At 39.3% G+C, this 23396-nt stretch overlaps 1 long non-coding RNA gene across 1 annotated transcript in view; it reads right to left on the bottom strand.

Annotated features, from left to right (window-relative positions):
- Positions 1-4700: 4700 nt before the first annotated feature.
- LOC135322716 (uncharacterized) overlaps positions 4701-23396 on the bottom strand; it is a 60121-nt gene continuing 41425 nt past the window's right edge. Inside the window, exon 3 of the long non-coding RNA XR_010383529.1 lies at positions 4701-4850. This is a non-coding gene — a long non-coding RNA (uncharacterized LOC135322716). The remainder of the gene's footprint in view (positions 4851-23396) is intronic.

The raw sequence follows: 23396 nt of genomic DNA, 5'->3' as shown, positions 1-23396 counted from the left end.
GACACAAATGGCAGGATGTCATTTTTAAAGACTGAATAATAGTCCATTGTATAAATAAACCACAATTTCTTATCCATTCACCTGTGGACAAACATTTAAGTTGCTTCCGTATCTTGGCTATTGTGAATGGCTACAATGACCATGAGAGTGCAGATGTCTCTTTCAGATACTGATTTCATTTCCTTTGCATATGTGATTCTGACATCAACTCCAATGTATGGGTTTCTTCCCACACCAAGCAGTTCTCTGACACTAGCTGGGTGCCCTACAATTCAATTCAATTCTGACACTCTCCATAGATAGCCTTAGGTTAAGGGTTAAGCCCCTCACCGCTTCAGATTCCAGTTGCAAGTCTAGGTTGTTACCTGTGCTCCTGACCAACTAGCTATATTTTGGAGGTCCCCACGACCTCTTCCTTAGGTTCTATTAATTTGCTAGAGCAGCTCAGAGACCTCAGGAAACCAGTTTACTCACTTGACTACTAGTTTATTACATAGCATCTTATAGGACACAAATCAACAGCCAGATAAAGAGATATGTAGGGTGAGATCACAAACAAAGGAGCTTTTATCCCCATGGAGTTTGGAGCTTGGCACAGCAGTAGAGGGTGCATTCTGATTCACCAACCTAGAAGCTCTCCAAATCCTGTCCTATTGGGGTTTTTAATGGCTTTTCCACTACTTAAGCACAATTGATGAAATCATTGAGCATTGCTGATTGATTGGCACTTCAGCTCCTCTCCTCTCCTGGGAGTTTGGAGGGCAGCACTGAAAGTCCCTACCCTCGAATCACAAGGCTCTCCTGGCAGGTAGCTCCCATCCTTAGACGCTTTCCAAAAATCACCTTATTAATATAATGAAAGACATCTTTTTAACTCTTATCACAGGAAATTCGAGGGCTTCAGGAGCTCAGGAACAGAGATGAATACCAAGTATATATTTCTTATTATAAATCACGATATCTAGGGATATATACTCAGAAGTGGGATTGTTGGATCATATGGTAGTTTAATTTGGGGGGGAACCTCCATATTGTTTTCCATAGTAGCTGTACCAATTTACATTCACATCAATGGTGCACAGGAGTCCTTTTTTCTCTGCAGCCCTCGCCAACACTTGATATCTCTTGTTATTTTGATAATAGCCATTCTGACAGGTGTGAGGTGATATCTCACTGTGGTTTTGATTTTTATTTGCCTGATGATTAGTGATGCTGAGCACTTCTTCATATACTCATTGGTCATTTGTATATTTTCTTTGGAAAAATGTCTATTCAGGTCCTCTGCCCAGTTTTTAATCAAATTACTTGGTTTTTTGCTTTTGAGTTGTATGAGCTCCTTATATATTTTGGATATTAATTTCTTATCAGATACATGGTTTGCAAATATTTTCTCCCCTTCTGTAGGCTTCCTTTTCATTTTGTTGATTGTTTCCTTTGCTTTCCTGAAGCTTTTTAGTTTGACGTAGTTTCACGTGTTCTTTTGTTGCTGGTTCTTTCGGTGTCATGTTAAAAAAATCACTGCCAAGAGCAGTATCAAGGAGCTCTTTCTCTATGCTTCTTCTAGGAGTTTCACAGTTTCAGGACTTAAAGTTTAAGTCTCACCAATTTTGAGTTGTTATCTGTGTATGGTGTAGCGTAAAGGTCCAGTTTCATTATTTTGCACGTGGCTAGCCAGTTTTCCCAATACTATTTATTGAAGAGACTATATTTTCCCCATTCTTGGGGGCCTTATTGAAGATTAGTTGACCACAAATGTATGGGTTTATTTCTAGGCTGTCTATTCTATTCCATTGGTTTATGTGTCTGCTTTGTGCCAGAACCACATTGTTTTGATTATTAGCTTTGTAGTATCAGTAATTTGAAATCAGGAAGTGTAATGCCTTCAATTTTGTTCCTCTTTCTCAAGATTGCCCTGGCTATTAAGGGTCTTTTGTGGTTCCATACGAGTTTTTAGCACTGTTTTATTTTTCTATTTCTGTGAAAAAATGCCATTGGAATTTTGCATTAAGTCTATAGATCACTTTGGGTTCTATGAACATTTTAACAATATTAATTCTTCCATTCTGTGAATACAAAATACTTTTCCATTTATTTATGTTTTGCTTAATTTCTTTCATCAATGTTTTATAGTTTTCAGTGTTTAGATCTTTTATCTCTTTGGTTAAATTTATTCCTAAGTATTTTATTCTTTTTTATGCTATTGTAAATGCAGTTGCTTATTTGATTTCCTTTTTGGATAGTACATTGTTAGTGTATAGAAACACAGCTGATTTTTGTATGTTGATCTTGTATCCTGCAACTTTACTGAATCTGCTTATTAGTTCTAACAGTTTTTTGTGCAGTCATCTGATTTTTCTTGCCTATTTGTTCTGCCTAGGATTTCCAGTACCCTGTTGAATAGAAGTGGTGACAGTGGGCATCCTTGCCTTGTACCAGATCTTCGAGGAAAAGCTTTCAATTTTTCCCTATTGATTATGTTAGTTGAAGGTAGTCAAATTTTAACACCAATTACCTCTAGAACTGGATTACAGATGACCTTAAATGACTTTACATTGTTACTTATTTTTTTAGACTACTTCAATATGTACATATCACCTGAAAAAGAAATTACAAAGCTTAAGAGGACAAACATTCCCAACTGTGCCACTACAGCCAGATTATTTATAGGCTTGTGGTTTTATATAGTTATATATAATTACATATAGTCCGATATTGTTTTCTACATACAGTTTTATAACTCTCTAGATTCAGTTGATCCTTAAACAATGTAGGGTTAGTACAATTTATAGTCAGCCCCCCATATCTGCGGTTCCTCTACATCTGTGGATTCAACAAACTATGGCTCACATAGTCCATATTATAGTCCAAATACTATTGTATTTGCTATGGAAAAATATCTGCATATAAGTGGAACCATGCATTTCAACGTTTCATTGTTAAGTTTTATATTTATTTGGAGATAGGTCAATTATACATATAGTTCATTTATTCACAAGTTAATGTACATTTCAAAGTTTGACACCTAGTGGTGAATGGTTCTAATAAGTTTTCTAAAACCACAGGAGAGTTAAGTGAAAAGGAAGTGACGTCATCCAGCTACAGCTGAGAAATGTGATTTTTGCAGTAATATTTTTGACTGATTAAAGTTAATGGGGCTCATCAATTGAAATTACTTTTCTATTACCAAATGTTTAGGTAGCCATACCTAAGGTTCAAAACCCTTGTTTTTGCTTGTTTGTTTGTTCTTAATCACTCAGATCTTGTACCTGACCTGTGCCTGGGCTTTCCTGAGCCATTTCTCCTCTAGTCCCACCTGTCTCACTGTCAGTCTTGGCCCATTGTCAGTGATCTGGCCCCAGAGGAAAGCAACACACACACACACACACACACACACACTCCAGTAAGTAAGGTAGTTTTACTGATGTTCTTGTGGGTGGATGGAGAATAGGAGTACATTGCACAGCACAATTTTATAAGCAGTATATTGACTCTTCTTAACACAGTCCCAAAGTGCCCTTTCCCTTGGCAGCAGATACCTCCTGGCTCATCCTTCCAAGAAGTCTGCATCTATTTCATCTATTTTATTTATCTTCTTCCCCTCCCCCTCCCTCCCATAGCCACATTGCCTCCAGCCCCCATCAGCCTAGTTTTCTTCTTCTAGGTCAAGAGTCAAAACACAAATGTCCACAGGAGCCAGGCAGATAATATAAAGGAAAGAACAAAAGTCCAAGTATAAAGGACTGGTGGAGATTACAGCAACCAGGCAACAAATGCCCCATAAAGTACTTGGTACCCCGTGGGAATGAAAAGTCAGTATTCCCTGAGTTCCTGGAGATCTTGGAAATATGATCTTTTTCACATGTGGGCAACTAATTCACATTTAAAAAAAGAAATACTCTGTGAGTCAAACAAAAGGTATTTGCCAGGGAGATGAAACCCATGCGCTACCAGTTTGTGACTGGCTGGCTGTCTGGATCACTCCTTTCCTCTTCTTAAATGAAAGATGGTAGACTTCTCTTGGTGTCCTCAATTTATACCCCCAAATGTAAGCCACTGTGTGAGGTGAATGGAAATGACTCATCACTTAATTTGTGTGGGGGTGGGGAGTAATACAGTGAGAGCCACCCAAACTTGCCAAAACAGCCCCGCATCTTGCAGCAAGGATAACTCAAGTGTCAGGAAAGCTGACACCGGTTCCTGTTTAGCCCCCTCCTAGATATAATCTTATATCCCATGCCTATAATACCAAGATAAAGGCTGAGATGCCTTAAACTCTAAAATTGAATGAGCTGTGTTTCACATACTTTCTTTTATGCCCCCCCCCTTTTATTTCCCTTTTGGGAAAGAACAAAATGAGCCAAGCATCTTTCTATTAACAATGATGGAGGCTGGTTAGTAGTGACCAACGTGCCCAAGTTGCCGTGATAGACACGGTAGGAGTGATGTGAGGCAGCAGAGTCAATGACCAAAGCAATGGATTTTCATCTTTTTGTGGGGAGGGACTATGGATCATTCAGAATTTAGTACAGAAAATGAAAATCACTGTAAGTATTTCAAACAGAGGGATTTAAAACAAGGAACTGGTTACCCATGTTGAAAGGCAGAAAGAGGAGAAAGGGAACACTAAAATAATATCAAGAGATCATAACTGCAGCAATTAGCTACCTTGCCTTGGAAAGAGGAGCAGAGAGTAAGGGATGGGGTCGTTAGAACTGGAAGTCGAAGGAAGGGTTCTCAGAAGCTGACGTTCATACCTTGGAGGAGGTGCACTGCCTGATGTTGGCTGGTACAGACTTGAAGGAAGCTGAGAGGAGCTGGAGGCTGCAGCCGATGCTGTTGCTGGAGCCCTGCTGAGAAAAACAGAAAAACAGAAAGGAAACCTTCTCCCCTCCTTCCACCTACTTGTCTCCCGCTAGCACCTCCTACTGGCAGAACCTAATGAGAACCAGCTGGCACAGGAGAATCCCAATGCCAACATCACACAGCAGAGGGAGGATTTAGAGTTGAAAGACAAAAGGTGAGTAACTGGCTGTAGCACAGCCACAGCCACTGTAAGAAGTATATTCACATCAGGACTCAGTATTACAACACTTCTGTGCACGTCCAACTGAAACAAGTTTCATGCAGCAATGAGATGCAGTATATTTTCTTTTCTAGTCTGTTCTATCTCATATTATTTTTTAAATGCTGGTTACACCACCTCTAAATGATTTCATGAATGTCCTAGAAGAGTCTCAAATCTGAAAGAAGCGAGTGATTCCTGGGGTTCCACAGGCATAAAGTGTACGTGACTGAGACGAAGAACTCCTATCAATTTCCAACAAAATTCTATGAGTCACTTGGGAAATGTGGGGAAAGGATGGGAAGATTTGTTTTTCCGATTTCAGAGAAGTCCTTGCAAGGAAACGGGGAATATCACTGTGGTGGAGTCCGCGAGATTCACATTTTAATTTCAACTCTGCCTTCTCCATCAACATTACAGAAGTAAGTCTGGAAGTAACGTATGACATAGGTGTTTACAAGGTGGTGCCACTGAAATGCTTAATGACCTTTTTAGAGTCAAGATTTATCAACATGGTGGCACATGGAAATTAAGTTTGTTTTCTTTAGTGAATAAGTGTTAGGAAAATTACAGTGTTGTCCACTGGATGGCATAAAAGTCTCTAATAATAGATTCTTCTTTAGATCTCTGAGTTAATTAATCTAAAGAAGTAGACTTTTATGACTCAAAAAACACAAAGACTGTACTTTTTTTTGGTTATTGGTTATTAACCAGTATTAAGTCAAACTTTTATATGTACATATATTTTGGTTCATTAGTAATTCAAGTGATGAATTTAGTCCTTATGAAGCCATCTAGATACCATTACTACTAAAAACACAATCCCTACCCTCCAAAAAACAAACAATAAACCTGGGAAGAAAATTAATTAAAATATGCAAATACAAATTAAAATCAGCATAGATGGTTTTTACTCAGAGTTAATAGCTCATTCATGTGTAGAATCTGGAGGAACTTTTGATCTGCATTATACAGAATTTTACCCTTTGCATTTTTTTTCACCTTGTATTCAAATTATTCTCTGTGCATCACACTCTAAAGTTCATCAGGAAATCCCAGGATCCGCATCTCAGCTTAGGTCCTGCTTCCACCATTTGTGTACCATTTGACCTTTTACAACTCACTTAACTTCTCAGTCCTACATTCTCTTCTCAGTTGACTTTCATGAAGATCAAGTGAGATGATAGATGGGAAAGAACTTGGAAGTTTACAGGCTCAATTCAAGGGTAGAATCCTACTAAACACCTCACCTGACATGCACCGTAGCATCTAACAATAGCTCAGGATGTGTATTTAATAAGCCCCCTGTAACTGAGGCAGCATTTGCTTTAGATGAGAATACCTATCAAGAACCTATAGCTCTCCAGTAAGTGGAGGGTGTAGAGAAAAGAGAACCCTCCTACACTGGTGGTAGGGATGTTATTCGGTGCAGCAACTATAGAAAACAGTATGGAGATTCCTTAAAAAACTGAAATAGAGTTACCATATGATCCAGCAATCCCACTCCTGGGCATATATCTGGAGAAAACTCTAATTTGAAAAGATACATGTATCTCAATGTTCATAGCAGCACTATATACAATAGCTAAGACATGGAAGCAACCTATGTCCATCAACAGATGACTGGATAAAGAAGATGTGGTGTATATATACAATGGAACACTCCTCAGCCATAAAAAGAATGAAATAATGCCATTTGCAGCAATATGGATGGACCTGGAGATCATCATTCTAAGTGAAGTAAGTCAGACAAAGACAAATATCATATATCACTTATATGTGGAATCTAAAAACAATCATACAAATGAACTTATTTACAAAACAGAAACAGACTCACAGATGTAGAAAACAAATTTATGGTTACCAAAGGGATATGGCGAGGGAGGGATAAATTAGGAGTCTGGGATTAGCAGACACAAACTACTATATATAAAAAAATAAACAAGATCCTAATATATAGCACAGAAAACTACATTCGATATCTTTGAATAACCTAAAATGGAAAAGAATGTGAAAAAGTATACATATACAAGTATTATCAAATTACTATCCTGTACACCAGAAACTAACACAGCATAACAGTGTAAATCACCTATACTTCAATTTAAAAAAAGAAGTAACTGTGGTTCTCTAATCTACTTCTACCAAGAAAATATAAATACACAAATACACAGTGGAGAGCCCCACCAGCGTACAGAGGTATAAGGAATAATAGCTTGGGTTCAGAGTCTCTCACTTCAGTTCAAATCCCAGCTCCACGACTTCCTGTGCAACCTGGTTAGTCACTCACCTTCTCTGTGCCTTATTTCTCCCACCAGTAAAATGGAGGGAATAACATTGTCTAACTCATGGAATTGTTGTGAGGACCATTATTTTTATTCTTATCCCCAGAGTCTGAGGAAGCCAGTGGGGAAGTGAAAACAGGATGATGGAATGAAAGAAACTGTGGAAGAGGCATGAATGTGGGAGATGCTTTAAAATTCTGAGTGCTGCAGCAACACCACAGTACACAGAGTCCCCCCAGACGGCAGATTAAATCACGGAACCTCTTCCTTTCCAAACTTTTCCAGCTCTCTATTTAGAGCAATTGTCCAAGGGAACAACACATCTCTGATTTTATCATTTAAAAACTCCCAGGTTTCATAAATAAAACCACAATGAAAGACCGCTGCATATCCAAGAGAATGGCTAAAGTGGAAAAAACAGACAATGCCAAGCATCGAGGAGGGCGTGGAGCAAATGGAACTTAACTATACAGAGGGTGGTCACAGAAACCGCTAAAAACCGCTTTGGAATACTAGTTGGCAGTCTGTATGAGCGCTGAACATATGCATTCTTTATGGCCCAGAAATTCCACTCCTAGGTACCTACCCAATAGAAATGAATACATATGTTCACCAAAAGGCATGTGCCGGAATATTTAGAGAGACAATATTTATAACAGCCCAAACAGGAAACAACCCAAATTCCATCACACAAGCACGGGTAAATAAATTGTGGTATATTCATAAAATCAAACGCTATATATCACAGAGGGCGAGCAAAATGTTGCTACTCAGCAGAGATTCATCCCTGAGAAGAGTAGCTGTAAATTAAAAAAGGCAAACCGTATGATTCCACTTATACAGAGTTTAAAAGCAGGCAAGACTCAACTAGAGTGTTAGAAGTCAGAAGAGTCATTATCTTTGGAGCGAGGTGGGAACGGGAGGGGACAAGGGGACTTCCAGAACACTGTCAGGCTCTACGTGCGGATCTGGGGCCACATCCCATCAGTGTTCACTTAGTGAAAATTTGCCAGTGTGGACACATACGTGCATACATATGCACACAGTGTGTGTATGTGTGGATGTTAAACTTAAAAAACACTTCAATGCAAGTAGGAGTCTTGATCATTTTAATATTGGAATAGAAACAGTTCAGGCCTTTGAAGGGGTTACCTCCCCTGGCACTGCTGAGAACCCCCTTCTTTAGGACATCAGTTAACCCTGAACCACAGCACTTCACTCAATGCACTGAAATCCCTCGTTCACATGTGTGTCTCCCTTACTCAGGCATAATCTGCTCCAGGCTAGAGACTGCGTCTTATTTACTATTCTCTCTCCAGTGTTCAACACAGAGCCCAGCACATCATAGGCTTCTAATAAATGTTTCTTGAATGAATGCAATATACAACTAATGGGGGATGAGATACATTGTACTTTATATTTTATAGAAATAGGCTTTGATGCCAAGTATGCTGAAATACCAGTTTTTGTCAACTGGCAACCCAGCAGTTTGTGTCAGGCGTCTTCTGAGTTCTCGTTCCCAAATTTCACCCAAACCATTCATCATCTTTCCCTGGCTTTAGAATATTATTAACTAAACTCTTTTGATGATAGGAAGCAGAAGCCATCAGGAGCTGTACCTTCCTCATTAAGGTTTCCTAATAGAGTCACTGATCTGACTGAATGATGAACAAAAGCTGTCGTGCATAGCCTAGCTGACTCTATAATTTATCAGAGAAACTGTATAACCTATAATTGCACTGGTTATATACTTACACGACCTGCTAAAGTTTGCAGAGACCAAGTAAGGATGGAGGGAGCTTTCTAGTTTTGCTAAACCTTTAACAACTTTCTGAGATTCATGGTTTATCAAGAAAAACGAAGTCATCGTCAGAGACCCGGGACACTATTAACCTGAGAATGGGAATTTGTGCTTCCCACCCTGAGGGGCAAGTTCTCATTTTTCTCACGTGTCAAATCTGTTTAATTCCTTTGGCGTCTCCCGGTTTGTGCTACATGTACTTAGAGACAACAGCAGCGAACCACGGCACCTGGGCTTTCATCACATTCTGGTCAGAGCTCTTTGCCTTGGAGACTTACACAGCAGAATCAGAAAAGTCAGTTTCTGGAGGTTTGGAAATTAGTTTCAGATTTGCTGTCTTGACGGCAACCAAAAGGGAGAGACCAATAAAACATTATGTACAGTCCTTAAAAAAGAAGGTGTGGGGGCGGGGGAGGAGCTTTACGTCATCTACTCAGCAGTGACCCAACCGGAAAAACATTAGTGAATGATTAAAGAAAGATGACCCGAAGGGGAACGCAGGGGGGATTCAGACGGGCTTTGGTCAGAGCCCCCAAATCTAATGTAATTTCAAGCTGGCCTCAAAATTCAATTTGTGCGGAACCTCCGAGTCATCTATTCTGCAGCGACGCACAGCGTAATTGCATTTGAACAGCTTCCAGCCGAGCCCTGAGAAATGTCCTGTTCCAGGGCCTCAGTGCCCAGGAGGAAGGCGGCCCAGATGACCACACAGGAGGATGGGCTGGGGAACGCCGTCTGCCTGCCGGTCCCACCTGCTGACCGTTGCCCTCCACAGGAAGCACATGTTTCTGCTTAATGCCTTTTGGCTGTCAGGTAGGGCATCTGCAGGCGGGCAGCTCCCGAGGGCTGCCACCTGGTGCTGTCAGTCGGCCTCAAACCAAGGAGGAAAAGGGGAGGCATTCATCGATGTGCTTATTTTTCTGTGTTTAGGGTGTTTCTTGGGACTTAGAGTTTTCACTTGGCACGGTAACTTGTCTCTTTAGTGAGGAGGGGCGCAAAAAAAAAAAAAAAGGAATTTTGCTTGCTTGCCTTTAACTCAGAGTTCCCTTCTTTGGAAAAGCTGTTTAGTAATACCTGGTTCACCCTCATTAAATCTGTACAGCCTCTTCCCAGGACTACAAACTTCCTTGCAACTATCTTTAAAAAGTATATCCTAGTCCTCAGAATTTGAGACATAGTCATTAAGTTCATTATTTTTTAATGCGCTGTTATAAACAATTACAAATAGGCAAGTACAAAGTTAGAATTTGAATCCCATTAAAAAGAAAAGACAAAAATAAAACAGAAATAAACGTCCCGGGAGAAAGATGGAGTGTTCCTTAGAAAAGATCATTTTTGGCTCCTGTCTCAATAGTTTATAGCATGCAAAGGAATAAAAGATCCTCGCTTCATGTCAACAGTTAGATCAAATTTCAACCTCAAAAAGACTGCTTGTTTTTATCCAAAATCGACTTATATTTAATTTTAACACATAACTTGCATTTTGCATCTATACATGCTTTCCAACTTTCCAGAAAACCGAGGAGATGTAATGAAATTGACTAACGAGAAAGCATGATTTGCTTTTACCAGACTGCTTTAAGTAATAGGACAATTGTGAACAGGAATCAGTACCTGGGTAAGAAGAAGGCTATTGCCCAGATGACACAGATATTTTGGTTAGTGGCTTTTCACTTGGTTTATTCTACTGATGAATGACAAAAGTAATGATGATGATTAAATGTATAAAGACACTGGATTAAGGGCAGTATTGGTAGCCACAGGAAAAGTTAGATGTAATTAAATGCTGGATTTGCTCATTACACTTTAGATTGTATATCTCAGCACCTACATAATTTTTTTAAAGCATGCACTCACTTATTTACATTACCACTAGAAAAATTAACTTTATCTCTCCAGCTCTGAACTGTATCTTTTCCACTGAATTCTTTCAACATGTGATTTTTTTTTTAATATAACAGGGAATTTCTGAGGAAGGCAACCATCACGCTATAGACGAACAGACTGTTCTGAACTTCAGAAAACATATTACTATGGTAATTGGTGTTCAGAAAGTCAAGTGGAAATTGCCATGTTAATTCCTGTCCTCGTGGCATTTTTGACACTGGAAAGAGTCACAGTGGAGACACAATTAGAGAAACCTACACGGCATATTTATGCACGTTTTCTAGTAAACATAAGCACTCCACTGCCCTTATTTACATGGCCATATTTTCATTCTACCTGTGTATTTTTAGGACGTTCAATAAAATATTTGCTCAGAAAGTATTCCAGACATGTGAAGGCTGGAGGTGCCAAGTCATACAAAGAACTGGATGTAAGAGAGGAACAGGAAGTTGAATGGGTGAAAAGTGGTTGGGCAGAGAAACACAAAAGGGATGGAAAAAAGTGCATAATGACCCTCAACTTAAGAATAAGAGGAATCAGACCATAACATGAAAAGCAGAAAGTGTTTTCATAATGTCTTGTTCCTACTGATGGTGTCTTGATTATCAGACTTCTGGTGGGCTGGCTGGGCTCACTCACACTTAGAGGGAACCTGGGCAATGAGTGAAGGGATTTGAGCCTGTCTGGAGGTTTTGGAACCGTATTCTGTGTGCGCTTTCTGATCTCCCAACTATGCACCCAGCATTAGACCCCATGCAACAACCACAACGACAGTGTCCTGCGAGCTCTTTCCCATGTGTTTGAAATGATCAACTTAGTCTCCCTCAGGGGATGCTGGTGGAGAGTTTGGCCATCACGAGAGGGTGCAGCTCCTGGTACTTAAGGAAGGGGCTCTAACTCAACAACTCAGTGTACACCCCAGGAAGACTCAGGGAACTCCTTCAAGGGAGTTCTGCAGCCAAACGTGTTTATTAAACTGAAGTGATTTTTTTCCAAGCAGCGAGGGCCAGATGCTCTGCTCCAAAGATAAGGGGAAATTTTAATCCGCTCCTTGAAATCCTCTCTTCAGTTTTCAGACTGAGCTTCCAAGAACTGCCCTTGCCTCAGAACTTGCTACGTTTTAAAAGAAGGCTATGACGACAAAGCACTCCTAAGTGTGTAGGCATCTCCCCTATTCCTGTTCACAGAAACAGTATTCCACATCACTGGTCTCTCCTTCTGCTGGCTCTGGAGCGGAAACACCCATGCCCCTGCGTGCACTGTGAGAAATTCCTAGGTTTTGTTTCATGAATTTTTCATGGAAAGCAAAACAGTCTTTTTTTCTTTTTTTTCTCAACAGATCTTTTTGAAATGTTTTAAACTTGCTTCGGGCATTTAATTGGATCCATTTTCTTAAATGTTGCTTCCCGCCCTCCTGTTCTGCTCTCATCCAAACCCCAAACCCGTCAGCCGCTGGCCCATTCGGGGCCCTGCTATGATAACCCTGCAATTGGAGGGTGGAGTTGGGAGAAGAGGCCTCAGACTTTTGTTTTTCTGGTTCTCCCAACACCCTGGTGGCCTACTTGGGTGTCCCACAAGCTCTCAGTGGAACACAGGGCTTCCCATTTGGCAACAACTCTGGCTTGCATGAGCTCCTGAGCTATACTTAAGCAAGGGGGAGAGACAGTTGCAGTAACTGAGACCTGTCTTATGTCCTGGGGCGGGGGGGGGGCATTTTCTCACCACATCAGTGGGAGCAGTCATTTCTGCTTCTACACTGGCAAGCCCTGGGGGAGAGGGAGGGAAATCATGCTATTTTCCAGGGTGACAAAAATGTAATCGCTGTTCAAGGGTATGTTTTCAGGGGAAGTTTTCAACAAAGTTGAAAGGGTTGGGTTTTTTTCCTTAACTTAATAAAAAAGTATCCAGAAAAACATTCTTCAACTTCCCAGGGCTTCTCAAAATGTTAAATTATCAAAGGGAAACCCATTCTATGCAGCGCAGAGCATCCGTATCTTTATAGCTGTGCAAAATGGTCACATGCTTTCTTTCCTATTTCTTCCAAATAGACACTGGATTTTGTGTTTTGTAATATTTATAGAAAAATATGGATTAAATTCATAGCCCAGCTTTTTAAGAATTTCAACTATTTAGAGTGTTCCCCCGAAGCACTAAAAACATGCCGAGGGGGCAGGCATGAATCTGTCAGCGTTTGTATCTAGAGTCTTACGAGCTGAGACTACTTGCTTCTTCACTAGTCAGTATGTAAAGCGTTCAGACTATTTTTTCTAAGTATGGAGTCACTAAAATTTAACCCTCACACACATCCGTAAAAGTACTGTGATGTAGTGAAAAACACTTCTGGGGTCTGGATTCTCCTGGAACATTTCAAAACCACCTTCTGCCCCAATTCTTGACCTTTCCTTGTATCCCGCAGTACCCAATATCTATGTCTATGGTTCAGTTATATTTCTTCTAACATTGTATTGTATAGATCGTTATACTGGTTTGTTACATGTTTGTCTTCAATTCAAAAATGGAAAGCCCTTAAGTTCTGTAATGATGTCTCAATCACTACAGAGTTTGCAGGGTCAAGGAAACATCTAGAACTTACAGATGATTGATGAGGGTTTGTTGCAGGAAAGAATGAATGAATGAAAGGAAGTCAAAACTGACATAAAGACACCAAATATTTACATTGAAAAATAAATTATATGTGTGTGTATGTATACATATGTTTATATATATATATGCTTTAAAAGGCATCAAAAGGATAAATGAAGGCACTCTGGGTACAGAATTTTGAAAAGAGGTAAGAAATTTCTTGGCCTTCTACATATACTTTCTAAGTAAACTCCCTTTCTGAAAAGCAAGCAATGCACATGTTTTTAATAAGATGGGGACAGAAGGGATGGTTGTAATAGGGGAAGTGAGCTGAGTCTGGGCCCAGCTAGAGTCTGTGCTCACAGTAAGAGAGAAACTCCCCTCTAGGTCTTCCTCCTTCACTTTAGACCTTCTGCTCTGGGCTGCAATGTTCCCTTATTTTATCACCCTTTGCTAATAGAAAACCTTGACTTCTTTTGTAAAGGGCTAAAAACTTGGGTGCACCACATTTGCCTACTTTGAATTCTACTGGTTGAAATAGAACATTTACCGCCCCTACTTTTCACACACTCAGAGATGAAATGAGCAATGGGAAGGTTCACAGACATTATAGTAGAAACTTAATAGCATAGAAGACTTCTCTGGCATCAAATTTATGGACATATGAGGGCAAATGTCTTTTCAACAAAACAAATAAAAATAAAAATTATTGTGTAATATATATACCATATATATATGATGTACAATATACATGGTGTACATCACTGTAAATTAGGTATTCCTTCAGGGGAACCATCATGTTTGTGATTAAGAATATTCAAAGTTAGGCACCCAGAGCTAGAAGAGATCTATGAATTGTAAAAAGCATGTTGTTATCCCAAAGGGAGATTTTGTAAATAGAAGATTTTGTGTATAAGCCTATTTATCTGCAGCCTAGTAAAGAGTTGAGCACTGTCTAGAGAATGTGATCTAAGTAGGCAAACAATTCAGATAATGTAAATTGCAGTTTGAGGCCTAAAAAAATACAAAAAACATGTTTAGTCTAAAAAAATGGAGAGACCTAAAATGGCATGTAAATTCTGAGAAAAGTTTTTCTGAGACTGGACAATACAGAAACACTGACGTCTAAATTAAAATCAAGAGACTGCCGTTTAAAATGGTGTGTCAAAGAAACCGCTCCTAACAGTTTGTCCCGAGCTCCCATTCAATTCCCACAGACCCATTGAAAATGAAAGCAAAGGCAATTATCTATTGCTAGAGTTAGGGGTGAATTTTCATAAATGGAATTAAGTTGAAAAAAAAAATCAGAGCTTATCCATGTGTAACCTCTTGAAGCAGAAAGGCCCTGTTTACCTAGAAGAAGGGGAGAAGAACTTTCTACGGACATCCGTGTCTCTGACCCAGAGCCCATTACTAATAAGAAAAGAGGCCACTTCTCTTCTCCTGGGCAGAAGGTGTCTTCTGAGACCAGCAGAGTACTACATTCCCCCAACCACATTTTTCGTATTCGTTTTGAGGCAGTATAGGCCAGAAAATAAAGGAGCAATAAAGAGGGACAGGTGACTGCACATTGCTTCCTGGTTGAACAGAGATGGGGAGAAGTCAATGGCAGTATTTGCTGGAGGTATGCTTTTGTGAATGCCATTGGTGTAATGTGCAAAAGAACAGTCTGTGCATGTGGAAGCTGCTTTGCTACCCTTCAAGGCCTTATGTTGATTGAGACAAAATGAATGAAAGAAGGCCCACCCAGAGACATGTACAAATAAAGGGTTGAAATATAAGGACAAAGGGAAAACACCCTATTAAACGTCTAGTTAGAAAGCGGAGGTTAGCTACAAGGAGGCTGAAATCTTGCTGGCTTTCTTTTAAACAAGAAGGGTCAAAAGACATTAGAACCATAGCCAAAGAGAGGTTCAGTAAATTGCCCTAGGTTACATAACTAAGAACTGGATATAATGGCCTGAGTTTATAAATATAAGGTTTTTTAATCTTAGAAATTTGGAGAAGTGGGTAGTAAAATCCCTCAGATGTATTACACATACTTCAAACAACTGTGGCTAAAACCTCACACTTTTTCTTTCCCCCCAAAACATTATTTTCCCAGCTCTCACCATTTCCCTAAATGGCCTCACCATTTATTGAATACTCAAGCAAAAAAATTGGAAATTATTTTAATTATTTCCTTTCCTATATAACCCATATTTAATCTAACGGACGTTTCACCAACTGTACTTTCAAAATGTCTCTTTTGCATCCAGTTTGCTCATTTCTACTGTCACATCCTTAGCCCAAGTAACCATCGTTCTTCCTACCTCTGACTGTTTCTATAACTTCCTAATTGATCTCTCTAACTTTTGTCTTAACTCCTTTTTATTAATTCTTCACCCAGCCACCATAAAACACGGATCATCCTTAAAATTCCCCAACAGCTCCCCACTGCTCTTGGAATAGAACTTTGACTCCTTCCTGTGTCCTAAGAAGCTGTGCATGTTCTGGCCCCTGCCTACTGTTTCCACCTTATCCTGAATTTCGGATGCCCCTGTCAGCCTTTGACATCTTAGGTTTTCAAGAACTATACATTACAGAATATTGGAATAATAAAATGAATACATTTGAATCAACATGTGTACCTCTCTGTCTTGCACTCACTACACTCCAGCCACCGTTTTGGACTGTCGGAATAAATGTTGGGTCTAACTGGATATAAAGTTATAGAATGCTTAAACTATTATTAAAACATGATGAGTGAAACAGGTGAGAGAAATTAAGAGGTACAAACTTCCAGTTACAAAATCAATGAGTCACAGAGATGAAATGTACAGTATGGGGAATATGGTCAATAATAATGTTAATACTTTGTAGGATGACAGATCATAACTAGACTTATTGTGGTTATCATTTTTTAAGAAAATTTAAAAAAATTATAAAAATTTAATCGAAAAATTAAATGTAATAACACATTTAATATTTAGGGGCATATAAGAAGAAATTAATTTAATTTTTTAAAGTTTTAGATTGTATAAAGTACTATGTTAATAAAAATTTAAATCTTACTATATACTGCTGATTCCACAGCACCTAGAACAGTACCTGGGACAGGGAGACTGTCAGTAGTATTTGGTGAACACATAAATTCTACAGGAAAATGTTACTTGTCTTAAGAAATAGAAAGCCTGAAAAGAGCAAAAACCCGGGGTGAGGGGGAAGAGGAAAGATCACTTTATGTTATCAAAGAATAACTCAAATTCCCAAACACTCCTATTCAATAAAATTGGGTATTTACTATAGACCAGGAACTACTCTAGACACTGGGGCTATCTACCCTGCCTCCCCGTGCCCCTGCCAGGGGAAAAAAAAAAAAAAAACTGTCTTCATAAAGTTTCATTCTTTTCCTATTAGCAATAGGAAAAAAATAAATAACCAAACAGGTGGTATGTGCTATGAAGTAAACTACAGCAGCGTGAGGGGAGTCAGGAAGGGGGTCCATCATTGGTCCTTCCTCAGAGTCAGAGAAGGTCCATTTGGTGTTACCTGCCAACTAGGTTATTGTTATAATCCTAGCAAGAGACGATGGTGGCTGAAACCAGGGTAGTCACAGTGGAAGTAGCAAAATGGTGGGACTTTGGGTCTGTCAGTGGCCATATTCTGAAGATGGACCTGACAGGGTTTGTTGATGGGTGAGGAGAACTTATACTTTAAGGCATAAAACATCTTATAAGCTATAAAAATAAACAACAACAAGCAAGCAAACAGTAAAGCACCGGTTCAATGCAGGAATCAGTAACTAGATCTATATGAAGAGACCACCTGTGAACAGATACCAGGATATATTTTTAAATTGAGCATATGATAAGCTTGTTTTTACAAATCAAATCTGTGGAGAAGAATTATTTAATAAATGGTGCTAAGAAAACTTGTTACCTCTTTTTAAGTCATATTCCTGGCTACTACATACACCAAAGAAATGGTAGATGGAATAATAAATTTGATGTGATAAATTTTTTAAAGGCAACCATTAATATCAAGAATACATTTCTGATGAATTTATATCTGAACTCAGTACTCAGAAATTCAAAGTTTAATAGCAACAAAAGAAATCACAGAGGGGAAAAAAAATACTAGAGTTAACTAGATAAAAACACAGAACTTCAAAAATATATAAACAAAATTAAAGCCAAACAAACCAAAAAAACCTTGCCATAAATATGGCACAGAGAGTCAATGTTCTTATCATATACAATTTTATTTTAAAAACCAAAAAACAAACCCTAACAATGTTTCTTCCTGTAACCAATATTGGTGCTGGTCATGGTTAATATTTTCTCAAAATCTCCAGCATGGAAAATGCCTTTCAGTGTTTCCAGACAGAAGGCAGCTTTGCAATGTGAAACTGAAATGGTTAACTAAATGTTGGTATCACAGAACTTTCAACTGTTGGGTGAGCTATAGCTTAGACATATGGGAAGACTTGTATTTGGGAAGAAATATCCAAATAATATTTCTAAGTGATGGGCTCTGAGCCATCAATTAAAACAAATTAAATATTCTAAGAATCACTGCATGCTGTTCCCTGACTATAAGATCCCAGAAGTTTTCTGTGGACAAAAGGAGCAATAAAATGTCAAAGATAGTAAAGGTGAAAATGTCATCAAAACAGAAGTGGACAGTTCCTGGAACACTATATGTAGTACTGACGGCTTGCTGATCTTCTTAAAAATAAAGGAAAATAGAGCATTCTTGGGGATTGGGAGGCTTATGAAAATAAACTTTGGAAAGCAGGATTCTTTCTCACAGGTGCAAAATTAAAATAATAATCCATGTCCTATGTCTTAACCGTGAGCTGGGCAGTATGTTAAATTCTTTCAATACCTTATCCCATTCAGTCCTCCCAACAGGACTAGGAGGGAGGCATTCTCCCCATCTTGTTACCACAGGGAAGAGCAGAGCAGGGACCCCAGGGTGGGCCTGTCTGCCTCCTGAACACATGCTCTTAGTGGTCAGCATCTTTAGGCTGTGGAAACTAGCAACATGGTCTTGTCTACACATATCTCCAACAAATATTGATTGAGGGCACTATGCTGGGCACTGAAAGGTAACTTCAGAATTGATTTCTTTTTTTTTTTAATTTTTTTTTGAAGAGTAATTTTTATTTATTTAGTTTTTGGGGGGTAGGGGTAGCTACGTTTATTTATTTATTTATTTTTAGAGGAGGTGCTGGGGATTGAACCCAGGACCTTGTGCATGCTAAGCATGTGCTCTACCACTTGAGCTGTACCCTCCCTCCCAGAATTGATTTCTAAGGGCAGAAAGGAATGCTTGGTGTCGGCATTCTCAGCTTTTTTTTGGACTGAACTTATGTAGGACAAGCATGCTTTAAAAACAGAAGCCTTCACTTGGACTGTCATAGTAAGCAGGATAAACCACAAATCTGACCCATGTCCTTCTGTCTAAATGTAACCCATGTACATTTTGAGAGGTGGAACATGTGGACCATGGGTACGGTTTTCTGAACACTTGAGGAAAATAGCAATAGGTCATGATTTTGGAATAGTAAGATGCTGCCTACTTTTTAAATGTGAAATCTGCTGGGTTTCATTATATATTTACTCCTATATTCCTGATGACTAACAAAATAATTCTAGAGCTGGTTTATTTTCTACTGAGACTGATCTTATATTAGGAATGTTTCCTAATCTTTATCTTCAAGTTTCTCCATCCTCTCTCTCATGACGTTGACTTTGGGATTATTGTAATGTGCCCTCTATAGAGCCTGGGAAGAGAGCATTAATTTTTCCTTAAGAACGTGTGAAAGAGAAGGATTATGCGGGGGGAGGAGATGTTCTTAAAAGCATTGTACTCTATATGAGCTATAAAACATTCTTTAAAACACTGTATTCTATACGAGCTATAAAAACATCAGGATATTTTCCATCGTTAAATATTCTCTTGTAAAGAAGTTAATTTCATCAATTGAATTTGATCCTAGCTGACAAAATTTTCCAACTTGGAAATTTCATGTGTGGGTAACCCGCTTATTTGGAAAATAATGGCTTTATGTTTACCAGCTGCCAAAAGCCTAAGTGTAGAACAACAGAGTCCCGGAGGGACGCTCCAGCTCCAGTCATTACGAAGGTGAGGCTGGAGCCCAGGAGGGAGGAAACAGAATGCACTGCACATGAGCATGACCTAGTGGCTGGTTCACTGAGTGGCATTTATGGCAGTAAGAAAAGGCTACTTGTCTGTTTTCCAAGTGTCAGGGTAAGGGTTGTGTATGCAGCTGCTGTTCACGGAGAGGTGAAGGGCAGGAAGGAAGAGATTCTCAGGAAGAAAGCGTCAGTACGAGACGGACATTCACAGTCTCTTAATATTAAGCAATGGGGTTCCCCCCACCACTGCCTTCAGGAACCGGCACCCATCAAAAACAGTTCTTTGCATAAGTAAACAGAACGCTCTTACTGATTCTTCACAAGGAACCCAAAATGATAAACTTTGCCTCATACTGGCTCCCAACTCATTGTGCAGAGTTTATTTAGACTGTGAGACACTTAACAGAGCTCACCAGGGGAAGCATGACTTGCCATATACACTTCATCTGGGGATCACTGGCCAGTGTGCAGTTATATTGCTAAATGCTGTAATATATAAGTGGAATGCATCAACCATAGAGAAAATGTAAAAAGGTTATGTTGTATTTTATAGCTAAACATATATCATATATATAATGACATATTATAAATGTATATATTATACTTTATAAATATATAATATTAATATTAAATATTATTTATTATTGTGTGTGTGTATATATATATATATATATATATATGCCTAAGCCCCTCAGCAGTCCTTCAATAACATGGCTTTGCATGCTTGTCGACATTTCGATTAAAGTTGACTACACGGCAAATTATCTGCAGCCCTTTTTATAAACTCTCAGTGATAAGTGTTTCATCTTAAACACAGGATTACTGCTATAATAGTTAATACTTTGTTCTCATTCGATTTTATAGAACTAGACATTTCTTACCCAGAATTGTGAACTTACTACCTATAACCAGTCTCAGTAATTTGGGGGGAAAAAATAAGACCGGAGATGCTAATGTTACAGCTCTGCTCAAGAAAAAAAAAAGGTTAAGATTCAAATGCCTTCTTTGAAAATGATACTGCATAAATTCTCTTCATGAAGCTTATCTGTATACATTTAAATAATTGTTTGGTCATCTTACCTACATACTCAAATGTGTTATTAAGTAGTAAACCCATGATCAGCTAGGAGATTTTTTTAAGCGATCACAGCTCTGATTAGAAGTGAAAGAGGTGACAGTGAACGTATAGGGTGAGGTATGATTTAACAAAAAGAGGATTGGACAAGGCGTACAGAGACCCGGGTTCTAGTCTCCACTAAGTTACAGATATCCTGTGTGATCCAGGCCCTGTGTTTCCTATTCTCAGACTGAAATGGGAGGGAAGGGGGCAGGGCACAACCACCCAAGGAATGACACAGCAGTTGAGGACAGGACAGACTGGTTAGAACCGAGATGGTGGAAGATTCGACTTCCAGTAGACCCTGAGCCTCGTGGCACACCCACGGCACCGTGACAGTTCCTAGGCTGACCATAAAAGATCAAAAAGTAGGCGGTGGGGGCAGTTCCCTGGAAAATCCTGGCCCCTTCCCCAAAGCTGGAATAATCCTCCCACTCATTAGCATATGAAATTACCAAGCCCATAAAACCTAACAACTCCACACCTGGTGGTCACTCTCTCCCTCTTGCCTTATGAGACGGCCTGCACTCTGTCTGTGGAGTGTGTATCTGCTTTTACTTTAAACTAAATACCCTCACACCTCTTGGTCTTGCTCCCTCTCACTTTTCTGAGATGGCCCACATTCTGCCTACGGATGTGTATCTCCTAAGCCATTTTCCCTTCTGAGTGAGACAGACCACACTCTGTCTGTAGGGTGAGTATCTCTAAATAAACTTGCTTTCACTTTACCATGCCTTGCTCTTGAATTCTTTCCTGCAAGAGGCAAGAACCTATTCTCCCACAAGAGCGTTGTAGGAGGGGAAGATTCATAAAGTGCTGTATTAGCTAGAATCATTTATGTTGCAGGACAGAAAAACCCAGCTTGAATTAGCTTAAAGGATAGGGAGTCTCTGATTATGGGGTGTGAGGGGATCCAGAGCAGGGCAGGCTTTTCTGTTGGACTCAGACTCCACCTCAGTGATGTTGCTGGGGACCTGCTTCTCTCCATCTCTCCATCTCTCCATCTCTCCACCCACAGAGAGATAGCTTCACCCTTGGCCTGTCCATTCTCATGATCTAGGTGCCAACATTTGAGGAGACGCATTCAGAGATGATGTTTTTGCCTTATGCTTAAAGCAAAATACTTGCATTTTTACTCCAATTAGATGAATAGGGTCTGCTACCACAGAAGTGCCTCTTCTGTGTGGGCACAAGGTGCCTGCCCCCTAAAAACGTAACATTTATTAGAGAGAGGAGAAGGAAAAAAATGGATGCTATGTAGATAATCCATAAATATCCAGTGCAGTTTTCGGTTTTTTGGGGGGTTTTTTTGATGAATTTTGACCTTCTATTCTAAGTTTCTTGGGCCTCACTGAGTTTATTCATTGATTTAACAAGCATTTATTTAGAACCTAAGTCATGGCTCCTGACCTGTTCCCAAAGAGATTACAGTCTGGTTAGAGGCAAAGATAAGAGACAAAATTCTCTTTCTATTCTCACCCCCCCCCCTTTTTTTTGATGGGGGGTAGTTAGGTTTACTTATTTATCTGTTTCTTAGAGGAGGGACTGGGGATTGAATCTGGGACCTTGGGTATGCAAAGCATGTGCTTTACTACTTGAGCTACAACCCTCCCCTGACAAAATTCTTTCAATAATCAAAGGAAAGATTATATGAAAATAGATAAATCAGAAACAAAATGGGTGTGGGGGAGATATGGAGTAGGAAATGAGGGAGAGGGTAAGGCAGCAATCTGAGGAACATGGAGACAGAAAGTGGTTAAAGAACAGGCTGGATGCGGAACGAGCAGAAAAAGACACACAGAAGATTGTAGGGGTTAGACTGCGAAGGCCCTTTGTGTACTAGTCTGGTAAGACTGGATTTGGTCTGTAGTATATATACACATATAAAATAGAATACTACTCAGCCATAAAAAAAGAATGAAATAATGCCATTTGTAGCAACATGGACGGACTTAGAGATGATCACACTAAGTGAAGTAAGCCAGACAAAGACATACACCATATGTTATCATTTATATGTGGAATCTAAAAAATATGACACAAATAAACCTATTTACAAAACAGAAACAGACTCACAGACATTTAAACAAACTACGGTTACCAGGGTGAGAAGTGGGAGAAGGGTTAGATGGGAGTTTGGGATTTGCAGATAATAATTATTATATATAAAACAGATAAACAACAAGGCCCTACTGTACAGCACAGGGAACTATATTCAATATCTTGTAGTAACCTATAATGAAAAAGAATATATATGTGTGTGTATGTGTAACTGAGTCACTAACTATGCTGTACATCAGAGACTAACACAACACTGTAAATCGATTATACTTCAAAAATAAAACCAACAATGCTGACCAACGCAGAAAAGGAGCCACTGGTCTGCAAAGCTCTCCATGCAGTGGGGTACCATGCAGAGGGACTAAGAAGGGCTCTCACAACTAACTCTTTGTTCCCTGGGCTCTAAAACAATGCACAAAGTAAGACTTTACAAAAATAATTCCCTCAACTGCTT

Source organism: Camelus dromedarius, chromosome 1 (assembly GCF_036321535.1).
Source record: "Camelus dromedarius isolate mCamDro1 chromosome 1, mCamDro1.pat, whole genome shotgun sequence".
Taxonomy (NCBI): domain Eukaryota; kingdom Metazoa; phylum Chordata; class Mammalia; order Artiodactyla; family Camelidae; genus Camelus; species Camelus dromedarius.
Note: the sequence above shows the minus strand (reverse complement) of the source record. Positions and strands in the feature narration are given on the sequence as shown.